Consider the following 11,862-nt stretch of genomic DNA (forward strand, 5'->3'; position numbering starts at 1 on the left):
CTGCCCAGGTTGGTCCTTGGGCTGCCTCAGCTTGGCCTTGACACAGAAGTGTTGAAGGTCTGTCAGCTCTTCCATGCTGGTGGCTGAGGACAGCTGGGAAGAGGGGGCTTTGTTCCAACAGAAGGGTATCAATGGGGCTCAGCTGCAGGGGGATGTGCCCAGCAGAATTAGCACCTTCCGTGGGGTAACAAAATGTGGCAGTGCATTCCCGGACATGTCTAACACAGCCATGTCTGTTCTGGAGATGGGCTGTGAGCCGTCTTTCCACAGGGGCCTTAAAGCCTCTGTGCTGGGCCCTATTCCCAAAGTGGGGCAGCCTTCCTGTGCCGTGCCACTCGGAGGGCACAAAGAATGTCGTGGCAGCTGTAGGCACAGAGTGTGTTTGGAAAACCAAATGTGTCCCTGGAGAGAGCTGAGGGACAGAGAGACAGACTGATGCTGAGGCTGCTCCGTGCTCCCTGCTCCCTGCTCTGTATTGCAGCCTTGCCTCCTGCACCGAGAGATGTCTTGCTGCAGACCCTGTCCCCCACGGCCCTGCGGCCCCTGTGGCCCAACGCCCCTTGCAAGCAGCTGCAGCGAGCCGTGCCTCGCCCGCTGTGCTGACTCCACGGTGTACATCGAGCCTTCGCCGGTGGTGGTGACCCTGCCGGGCCCCATCCTCACCTCTTTCCCTCAGAGCACGGCCGTGGGATCCTCTCTGTCAGCTGCTGTGGGCAGCTCCCTCAGCACCGCAGGGGTTCCCATCTCTTCTGGGGGCTCCCTTGGGCTGGGGGGCTCAGACCTGTGCCTGTCTATCCCCCGCTGTGGTCAGATCTGCTGAAGCTGGCACATCATCCTCTTTGTCCTTGGCAAGCTCTGGGCCCTTTTCCCTCCCTGGCCCCTGCACACCTGTTCCTTGGTCTCTGTTCTGTGCCACTGCTTTTGATCCTTCTCATTAAAGGCTTTGTGCAGCATTGCTGGAGAGTTGTGCTCATTTGTCTTCCTCCTCCCTCAGCTACCACTTGCTCTGCCAGGGTGAGCACTGGCTGCTGTCCTGAACTTACCAGCAGCTGCACAAAGAACTCCCAGAAATTGCACCAAAGCATCAAAGGCTCCGTCACTGAGCTTGACTCTGCAACCTGGAGACCACAGTCCTGCAGGGCCCGGTGCCAATTTGTTCCTTGTGAGAGTTAATACAAATATTTTGAGTAACTTTTCAGTCCTGTCAAAGCTTCTTCACAGAAGCATAGGAAAATCAATCTTGACACTTCCGTCTTCTATTGGTGTTATGGGAATTATCTGGAAGAGCTGAATACTTGCCTATGGAGTGAAACATAGAAAAGTATATTTCTATATCTGGATGTAGGCAATATGACTTTATCAGATTTTGATGGCAGAGTTAGCTACTAAATGCAGAAGTACAGAGATGAAAATTGCATTGGAATAATTTAGCACTATTTGCATGGAGGCAGGGAATGCAGAAGGGCAATGGTTCAAATAATATAGTTGCAAAATTGAAAGGAGCAAGAGGGTTTAGCACTTGATCACTGATAGATTTAATAAAATGATTCTATAGGAATTGCTTCATTTATAAAAATGTCCTAATCATAGCTTTAAAATAAGTTCCATACCACTATCAACACTCACATAGGTGGAGAGAAGTACAGATTTGCATGTAGCAGTGTAAATGTACTTATCAAAAATCCCCCTCGGGCACAGTGAAAGAGATCAAACCCCACCAAGTGTAGGTCACAGGATAACTGACTATTCCCCACCTTGGCTGGGAAGCTGATGCTGCTGTAATGGTCAGGGCTGTTCCCAGCTGCATCATGCAACAGCACCTGGTGTGGTGAGGCACCTTTCACCACCCAGCTGGTCTGGTTAAGGGAATTCTTGGTCTTGCAGTTGGTTCAGTCGGGGTTTGTCAGGGGGAGGAGCACAGGCGAGGCTGAATGCCCGAAGCCACAGGGCAGGGTATCCCAGATGCCTGGCTGAGGCCAAGGCTCATGGAGCTGCAGCTCCCCTGGGGCTGTGCCTCTCAGGCCTCTGGAATGTGGCCCCAGGGACCCATGAGGGCCCCAGCTACACATCTGGAGTGGAGCCTTGGCCTGAAGTGGTCGTATCACCACTTGCCTGGCCACTGGTGTCGTGGTACAGGGGGTTTGATGAGCAGGGTGGGGCAGGCTGGAGCAGGTAGTTGTGGCTAAGTGGTGAAAGGTGATGGAGGAGAAATCCATTGCGGTTTCCCAGCATAGGTTTGAATCCTGCCAGTCCGGGGCAGCTGACCATGCTGCAGCTGTGACACTCCAGGTACTTGCACAGGTACCACCCCACAGGTGGGTGCCACGGACAACAGCTGGGCTGCCCAGAGGGCTCTTGCACTTAGAGCCCTGTGTGTTTGCACGCAGAACTGCCCCAAGGAAGGAGCTGCCACCCTGCCTCACTTCTAAATAGTACTTTGTTAAGGAGGTCTGGATGGGCCAGCCCAGGCACTACTGAGAACCATCTCCCACCCTCAGGAATGTCAGGCAGGACAGGAATTGCACCAGGAAGATAGGGAAGCTCCTTGTCTCCCTGTCTTGAAGGGATCCCTCAACGGCTGATGGGCTGCAACAATGGGAGAGCTGAGCCAGGAGGGAGGACAAACCAGGAGCTGTGGGGGAGTGCAGCCCATCACAGCCCCTGTGAAAGGCAAGGTACTAACAGCTCTGCAACCTGCTTAATTTCAAAAACTCTGCCTATGACCAAGAGTTTTTACCTCACAGTGGATGTGACCAGAAGACCCAACCTAAACCAGCTCTCACAAGCTAAGAACATCCCATATGAGCAATAAAATAATAGGACATTTGTTTAAAACAAAGACAACACCCCACTGAGGATCTGTCCTCTCCACCTACAAAGGCAAAGCACAGAGTGATTATGTCAACAGTAGTATCTGAGTGTGGGTATGGAGGAGCCCGCTGGGCCCGAGATACTGGCTCTCCCCTGGAGAGGAGATACTTCTCTGTAAGAGCGACACAATGTCGCTCCCAGGGATCTTTGAGTTAGTTATGTTAAACTGTTGTGTTTCATTGGTGTTCTCCCCTGCTGTCCCACCCCGATACAGGTATCTCGGGCTTCCCCCCCCCCTGTCCTTCCCCATAAATATCCCGGGTTTTTCTCTGTTCGGGAGATTCGCTGTTACTGGCACCCTTCACTGGAGCTCTGCCTAAATAAAGGCTTGTGCTTTGGTGGAACGCTGGACCAGCTTTCTCGTCCCTGCTTCCTGTGTTGCCTGCCTGCCACCGCTGCCGAACTGAGCTGAGCTGAGCTGGAATCACTCGACTGCTCGAAGCCGCTCACACGCGCTTCGGGCCAGCCTTTCTCAAGGCTGCTTCTGGAGAAGTCACGGTGCTCCGGGCTTTCTGCCGCGGCGGCATCTGAGTAGTCCCCCCCCAAAAGATTCATGTCACTGGTCAAAAGAAGTGTACTGTAAACATAAACCTTCCTCCTCTAGGCTGAACTCCTCCATGCATTGGGCTGGGACCCTTCCTTGTGCATTACTACCAGAATTCCACCCATAATTCAGAGGCTGATGGATCAAAACCATCTTCTGCTAGGGCACTCTTTCACAAATGCTGCCTTGCCCAACAACTTTTACCCTGCTTGGCTCTCTGGGCACCTTTGGCCCTCCTCTACCCTCTGCCCTGCCACCTGGCATGGCCCACAGGTGGCTGTGGAGCAGCAGGCACAGCTTTTCCCCCCTGAGGCCAGCTCAATCCTTAGCTTCCCAGTGTGGGCTTGACTCAAAGACCTGGGACCATTCTCTGTCCTAATCTGTTTGCTGCTGTGACTACTTATAGGGTGATCCAGGATCAGGGCTAAGCAGGTGTTCCTCAGGGACAATGTGCTGGTGGTGCCTGGGTGTTGGCAGTGGAGCAGGCACAGAGTGCTGCAGGGCGGTCTCTGGGGGAAGAGGTAAGGGGCTGCTGTGTGCTGCACACAGATGGTTCCATCTCCGTGCCCGACTGCTGAGCTATCAGCAGTTTGTGGCCTCCATGAAAACATAATGCAGAGAGGGTAGACAATGCCAGACAGAGAGAGGAGGGAAAAAAGAAGGGTCAGGAAGAGCAGAGAGAAAATTCATAACACCATGCTGCTTTGGTTACAAGAATGTTGAGTGAAGCAGAAAAGCTGATCCTGGATAAGAGCAAGGAAAGGTTGTGTTTAATATTTGTTTCAGTTTTTTTGTTGCTTACTATGTGAACCTTTTTCAATTGACCAAAGATGGATTTCCCTAAGTTGAGCCTGCTTTACCAGCAACAGTTTTTGTAAAGCCATGTCCCAGTGTTTATTTTGTCCTGGAAGAATTCTCATCTTATTTTCTATGCTTCTCATTCACTGAAGGTGGGGTGGGAGTAACTGGGTAGGTGGGTGGCTGTGGTTACCCCACCACAGGTATGTACTCACAAAAGCACCTACACTGGCACAATGTGGGTGGGCAGCGATGCCACTACCAATGTCCCCTAAAGCACCACCAGCACTCATAAACAAGGGAGACTGCCTGATCCTTTTCTTCTTTGGCTGCTCAGCACTGGAGATTGGTATTGGACACACAGATCCATCTCTCCCACATCCACACCACAGGTCTGTGGAGTCTGTGCCTGCAGCGCAGCCCTGATCTGTCCAGGCTCCTGCTCCAAGCCTGGACATGCCCTGGTGGTGATCTTCTCGTGTTGGTGTCTAGCCCAGCTCGAGTTTACCAGCCAATGCCTCACACATGGAAAGCAGCTTGCAGCAGTGCCCACAGCAGCAGCAGGAGCCGATGTGTGCCTGGAGCTGGCCAGGATGGGAAGTGCAGGAGCAGGGACAGCTGAGTAGTACAGATGCGTTGGTGGTATAGTGGTGAGCATAGCTGCCTTCCAAGCAGTTGACCCGGGTTCGATTCCCGGCCAACGCAGCGCAAGTTTTGTTCTTTCACTTGCTCCCAAAGAGTAGCACGGAGGCCTCAGGCTGTGGCTTTGTAACCTTGGATGGCAAACCACAACTTCTAGTCCTGGTCCTCTTCCCCGCGGTGACACACCTAGTTTTGATGGACAGGTTTCCTCCCATGCCTGGTTCTCCCCAGTACTATTCCCAGGGACTCAGATGAGGTTGATGAAAAATGTTCACGCCAGCACCAGCTCTTGGGGTCCTGGAGGACCCTCTGCTTTCACGAGTGTATTTTTCCAGCTGAGATGGCTCTGGGCTGGGCTCCTCACTGCTGGTACAGGAGCCAGCTGAGAGGGATTTCAGTGTTGCTGCTGCAGCTGGTTGCCAACACCTGGCAAGACAAGCATTCTGCTGTCGCACAGTGATGATAAAGACTGACAATGCCCAGGTGGGGACGAACGCATGACCTGCATTTCATGAGGCCACTTAAGCAATTTGGGGGTATTTGTGGGAGGAGGCCTGCTCTTTATAAAATGTCTCAGCATCACATTGGAGTTAAATTGCTCTCCATCTTCCACCTTTTCCATCTCTGCAGTGCCAGTTGGTCAAATGATTTGCCATTCCCCTTCAGAGGGGATGCTGGTACAGACAATGTCTGTGCTCATAAAACAGAGTCATTTCATATGCAGGCTCAGAACTGTCGCTGCTGTTTATTTTCATATCAACACAAGGGAACTTTGCAGAAAAAGCAGGTTTTGGGTTTCATCATCTTTGTCCCTTCCTAGGTAAAGGAGATCATACTGCTGTCTGCAACTGCTTAGTGTGGGGGTAGATACTCTTTCAGAAAATGAGGGCAAATATTTTTTTACAGTGGTAAAATATGAGATGATGGGCACAAGTCAGAACATGGGAAATTTGGATTAGATATGAGGGATATTTTTCTACCTTTAGAATATTCAGATTTTGAACGGGCTGCCCAGAGAGTTTGTGAAAATATCCTTGAAATTTTTGAAAACTTTAGTGGACAAGACCTTATCCAAGTGGCCTGCTGTGTGCAAGGGGAGAACCAGAGACTGCAGAGGTTTCTTCCAGCCTCCATTATTCTGAGTTTCTAATAATTACTCTTAACATGTTGGGTTTTCAAACTTGCACCTGAAGCTGAGGTGCCAGGAGTTTTACAGAAGAAATGGTAAAGCCAGCTTCCTAGAAGGAGGATTTACACTGACATTTGAACTGCTAGAATTGATTTTCTTGCTACTTGTCTTGCTTTAAAAGGAACCTCCCTTGGAATGAAAAAAACATGACTTCCTTCCCTCTAAATCATTATAATTTTGAAATTACGGGGCCTTCAGGCAAAGATACGGGGAAAGGAGCAGTAGTTTTTTATTAGTATTTATATGTATGACAAGACAGACAACCAACCCTGGCAGCAACACCCAACAGAACCAGAACCAGTCCTGCCTCTCCCGCAGAACAGAACAGAACAGAAAAGAACCGGAACCAGTCCCTTATTCTCTTATGGTCATATTTTTTCCATTTCAAGGAAGATTCCTACCTTCCTTGGCAGACACCTGAAGGTGGCTTCCCCACCTTAATTAGCATCTGCAGCGGCCCAGTTCTTGGACCCAAAAGTGTCTCAGAGGTGAGAGGTCCCTTTCTTTGAGGATGGCTGTGGTACACACCTCAGTACTCCAGGGGGCAAGATACTGATGGTACAAGGCAGCAACATCTCAACAGGATGGACAATTTTGGGGGGATGTTCACCCCAGGACCAGAACACCAACTTCCCAGGGGTCCACTCCACTTCCTTGCGCCTGTTAGAAAGAGGATGTGGGACTGAAGAGGGAGGAAGTCACAGCCAGCAACCCCTCAGGGCAAAACATGTTCCATGCTGGGTAAGCACATGGGGGGGAATCCTCAGCTTCTCAAAATGAGGAGTCACATTGCAGTGCTGACACTGCATCCTCTTTTTGTGCCTGCGTCCTTCTGCCGCAGTGCTGCTGTGAACACAGTGCTGCTGTCCAAGGCAGACACAAGGTGTGTGATGTGTTGAGTAGCTCCAGACACAGGCTTTATGTTCTCATCTGGTTTTTATTTCCAAAATATAAATATATCTCCCACTGACAGCAGTTTGGGAAACCATGAATTTGTGAGAAACTTGTGCAAAAATCCACCCACCTGCCTTCTTATATGTTCCCCATAAGACCCTTGCCTGCTTTCCTAAAATCTGATGGACGGGTGGCTGTACACGACAGGCGAATGGGAACTCCTACCAGGCAAGCCAAAAACCAGAAGATACCAGATGGTCTACGTCTCTGTTCTGCTTTCAGCAGCACAGAGAGGACTTGACTTGTGGTTCCCGGAAGGAAGTCCCAGTTATAGCTGGACGTGGGGCACCACAGTGCGCCCTTTCCTTGTCCCCCGGTGTTGCCGGGGTGTCCGGTCACCCCGCACAGCTGGGTTGGTGTTTGTCGGGGCTGCCGCTACCGGTGTGGCTCTGGACTTGTTGGGGCTGCGGCCGCTCCCCACCAGCAGCAGCAGAGTGGCGCAGCGGAAGCGTGCTGGGCCCATAACCCAGAGGTCGATGGATCGAAACCATCCTCTGCTAGTTGTGTTATTGTTCCCTTTTCTCGGGCGCGGAGCCCTGGTCGAGTCACCAAGTGGCGGCGCGAAACGTCCCCCACTGAGGCCGGTTAGCTCAGTCGGTTAGAGCGTGGTGCTAATAACGCCAAGGTCGCGGGTTCGACCCCCGTACGGGCCATTCTCGTTTTTTCCCGAATTTCAAATTTTTTTTCGTCTCCGGCCCTCCCTTTTTGGACAACGATGGGGCAAGGGAATAGTTTGTAGGAAAACATAGATCCTGCCCGCGCTGCTCAGCGCTGGCGGATGGTCCACTAGAAGAGCTTCTAGGCTCTTCTCCTACTCCTCCTTTTGCAGGTGTTCATTCCAGTTTAAGGATAAACCTCACCGGGTACTTGTGGCAGGTGCACTGGCTCTAGCAGCCCTCAGACCTGGGGCTGACCTCAGGTATGCGGCACTAACCATGCCACCTGCTGCTGCTGTGGAGGGGCTGACGGTCAGACCTCAGCCAGCAAGGTTTATTGTGACCATCTGACGACAAATACGAAGCAGCTGGGGTACAGATGGAGCCTTGGTAGGCAGGCAGGGCAGTAGAGTCAGTTGTCCTGAGAGAAGGACTGTTGGGGACTCCTCTGCTTGAGTCAGGATGCTGTGCAAGGTCACTCTGTGAGATTGAGAGCCCTCGATTTATTGGGTGAGTGTTTGCACATTACCCTTCTAAAAATCTTGAGAATTCTGAAGTCACTCAGGTAGTACGAATTCTCCTTAACATCACACATCTCTATGCAAATATTGACAGAGCTTTAATTAATTTGATTTGCTTATCTGCTTTAATTGCTTTATAAAAAAAATCTCATAAAATTATCTGTGGATTTTATAAGCCTCCTTGGCAATGCTACAGTCAACATTGCCCATTTAAACAGTGAGTAATTGTCAAAAACCAGCTTTGAACAGAAAGTGCATCAGTCAGTGCCCTGCTCATGCACCTGATTAAACACCCTAAGAGCGACAAATGTCCGTGTCCCCAGCTTTCAGCCACCAGGAAGGCTCAATGTGTGACCACAGGAGGCAGACTGTGTCTGTAATCCCAGACTGGTAGATGGGCATTAGATGCCACACAGGCCATCATATCCTTATCTCTCTGTTTTCCCACATTTATGGCTCCCCTAAACCACCTTGATCCCTCCTTTTCCCCCCTTTTCGTTCCTCCCCCAAACATCCCATAACTCACAATCCAAAAATGCTCTTCCCTTGTATCACGTACCGTGACCTTTTTGCCTGGCGAGGGACCAGACATGACCTGCACGTGGCCCCATTTACCCTCTGGACAGGAGCCACCCTTCTGAGCCCAGCAAGAGCCCTGGGAGCAGCTGGGACAGGGAACCTCCAGCATAGTAAAGGTTCCCAGGGTTCCACCTCCCCCTGCTTGTCTTCATTCCAGAAGATGAGCTTTTAATCACCTAAGCTAATGCTGTCTCACGGGGTAGGAGGGTTCCCTGCAGCCCTGTCTGACCCTTACACCCCTCAAAAACGCCCCACATTTTGCCCTGTCCCTTCCAGTGATCCTGGCAACCTCAGGGGACCTACAACCCCCAGGACACTGAGCTTGAAGTGCCACAGAGGAAAGCCCCTGCCCCAAAGTGCTGCACCCCAGTCAAACCCCAACTCACTGCAGCATCTACAGCTCTGCAGAGACTGGAGGGAATAAGGCTGAGGTTATTGGAGGGGTTGAACATGGGGTGCAGGGGTGACAGGGGCCAGGGATATGGTTCCAAAAAGGGATGTCAGGGTTGTAGTTGGAGCTCAGGCATGGGATGGTCTCAGGTGGGACCACTCTTGAGCATTGATATTCTAGAATATCAACCTTCTTCCTTGGGTGCCCACTTCCCTCCAGGGCTGGAACCCAAGGGACTGTATCAAGCAGATGCCCACAGAGGCCAAAGTCTGCTCTCCTGAGGCCCAGCACTGATACTGTAACTTGTGCCTGCCCTTAGGCCTCTGAACTCCACCCTCATTTTTACGAGGGGAGCAGCTGGACTTCGTTAGCTGATCAGAGCAGAAGAAACCCAGACCCTGCATATCTCATTTTAGCACCTGTTGAAGCAGGCCTGTTGCTGCGGCGACGGAAAGCCCGGAGCACTGCAACTTCTCTAGAGAAGCAGCCCTGAAAAGGGCTGGGCCAAAGCGCGTGTGAGCAGCTTCGAGCAGGCGAGTGATTGCAGCTCAGCTCAGCAGCAGTCGAGTGATTCCAGCTCAGCTCAGCAGCAGGCGAGTGATTGCAGCTCAGCTCAGCAGCAGGCGAGTGATTCCAGCTCAGCTCAGCGGTGGCAGGCAGGCGACACGGGAAGAAGGGACGAGAAAGCTGGTTCAGCCATGCACAACCCTTTATTCAGGCAGAGCTTTGGCGAAGGGAGCCAGCAACAGCTAATCTCCCAGACAGGAAAACCTGGGATATTTATAGGGGAGGAGAGGGGCGAGGGGAGCCCGAGATACCTGTATCGGGGTGGGACGGCAGGGGGGAACACCAATGGAGCACAACAGTTTAACACGTCTAAGTCAAAGATCCCTGGGAGTGATACATTTTCTCTCTCTTACAGAGAAGTATCTTGTCTCCAGGGAAGAGCCAGGATCTTGGGCGCTGTAGCCTCCTCTGCACCCACAACTCCCCCTCTTTACTTATTAAAAAGGTATCTCCTAGAGAGTTAGCTAATAACTTGACACATGAAAACATACATAGGAAAATAATACTCAAGAAAACTTAAAAATGTTTTTGAGGAGGGAGGCAACCTATCCTTTGAGTCCTTAGCTCCCAAAAAGGTCCTCAAGCCACTGGGGCTCCTTTTCAGTCTGGAGTTCCTGGACCGTGTGTTGGAATCTCTGGATGCGGGCGTGGATGCCTTCACTGGGGCTGGAGAGGTCAAAGCAGCACAGTCCGTTAATTTCCTCACAGCCGTGTCCATGGGCCAGGAGCAAAAGTTCTAGAGGGTTGGTGGAGCTGCCCATGGACAAGCACATGTGGTCTTGTTTGAGCGTCTTTGCGAGGGTGATCCACACGTTCTCCTGGGGCTGTGCTACTAGCCAGGCCTCTACAGCAGATGTTTTCAGAAGCATCCAGATTGTTAGGAACGTCAGGAACTCAAGGATGGTTTTGCTCTCCATTTTCTATACCAGGCCATAAAAGATTAGCTCTGATTTTTGGAGGGCGGGGGGGAGGCATTTTCATTTTTCCCTTTCTCTCCCGCCTCCCCCCTCTTTAAAAAAAACAAACAATTATAAGCAGGGTTATTCTGTGTATTGGGGACACATGACCCGACACCAGCAGCAGCACCGAGATACATTTTGGTGCAAACTGGCAACGAGGGCAAGAAGGGGAAGGGAGAGGGAGAAGAAGACTTGTGTACTGTCACGGTGTCAAGCGTGACGTTGGCAGTCGTCTCATTGCGGCCCTGATAGCAGGACGGTTTGGCCTCTGTCTGGTTGTTGGTCTGGTGGCAGGTCGGTTCGGTGGACTCTGACAACATCTCCGTCTCCAGGCTGCAGTGGATTGCTGTTTTTCTGGAGCTGTGTGGGTCTCAGGAGACTTTGAAAGTTTTGAGTCTGGTATAGGGTTTGTAGGGCCTAAATAAGGTTTCACATTTTTCCCTGGGAGCCACTTAGGTCCTTATGGTGTGGGCACACACACATACCCTCTCCCCCAGGTAATCAATGGGAAAGGTCCTGATGTCTGTTGTGATTCAGGATCCTTGATCAGCACTGGCAGCTTCTGCGTGAGTTTGGCATGAGTTGAATTAGAGAAGTGCTGAATTACAGGGGGGTCAGGCTCTGTAGGCGAGCAATTTAGAAAGTTCATGACATATAGAGCCTTACAGAGCCTCTCAATGGGGGGAATGATCTCTGTTCCTCCCTGCTGGTGATCAAGGACTCTTTTCAGGTTTTGGTGGGTCCTCTCTACTATTGATTGCCCTGTAGGGGAATGAGGAATGCCCATGGTGTGTTTCACCCCCCACTCATTGAAAAAGTCTCTTAATTTGTGAGAGGTGTAAGCAGGTCCATTGTCTGTTTTAATTTGTTCTGGGACTCCCAGGGTAGCAAAAGCAAGGAGAAAATGTCGGATGGTGTGCTTGGCATTTTCTCCTGCATGGGCTGAGGCAAACACTGCACCAGAGAAGGTCTACGTACATGTCTACGGAGACATGTACGTATTTGACTCACCCGAAGGACGGGACTTGAGTGACATTGGTTTGCAATATCTGGCAGCTGTTCAGTCCTTGGGGGTTAACCCCGGAGTTAATGACTGGTATTTGGAAAGATTGACAATTAGGACAGGTGGCAACTATTGGTCTAGTCTGGTCTCTGGGTAGTCTGAACATTCTCATCAGTGCAGGCACGTTT

At 51.2% G+C, this 11,862-nt stretch overlaps 3 non-coding genes across 3 annotated transcripts; all 3 read left to right on the forward strand.

Moving 5' to 3' along the window:
- Positions 1 to 4,846: 4,846 nt before the first annotated feature.
- TRNAG-UCC lies at positions 4,847 to 4,918 on the forward strand. The gene has a single exon. It is a non-coding gene; the product is annotated as a tRNA-Gly (tRNA).
- Positions 4,919 to 7,426: 2,508 nt separating this feature from the next.
- Positions 7,427 to 7,498, forward strand: TRNAM-CAU. Its single transcript has one exon. It is a non-coding gene; the product is annotated as a tRNA-Met (tRNA).
- Positions 7,499 to 7,577: 79 nt separating this feature from the next.
- TRNAI-AAU lies at positions 7,578 to 7,651 on the forward strand. The gene has a single exon. It is a non-coding gene; the product is annotated as a tRNA-Ile (tRNA).
- The last annotated feature ends 4,211 nt before the right edge of the window (positions 7,652 to 11,862 follow it).

Source organism: Parus major, chromosome 10, assembly GCF_001522545.3.
Source record: "Parus major isolate Abel chromosome 10, Parus_major1.1, whole genome shotgun sequence".
In the NCBI taxonomy this organism is placed as follows: domain Eukaryota; kingdom Metazoa; phylum Chordata; class Aves; order Passeriformes; family Paridae; genus Parus; species Parus major.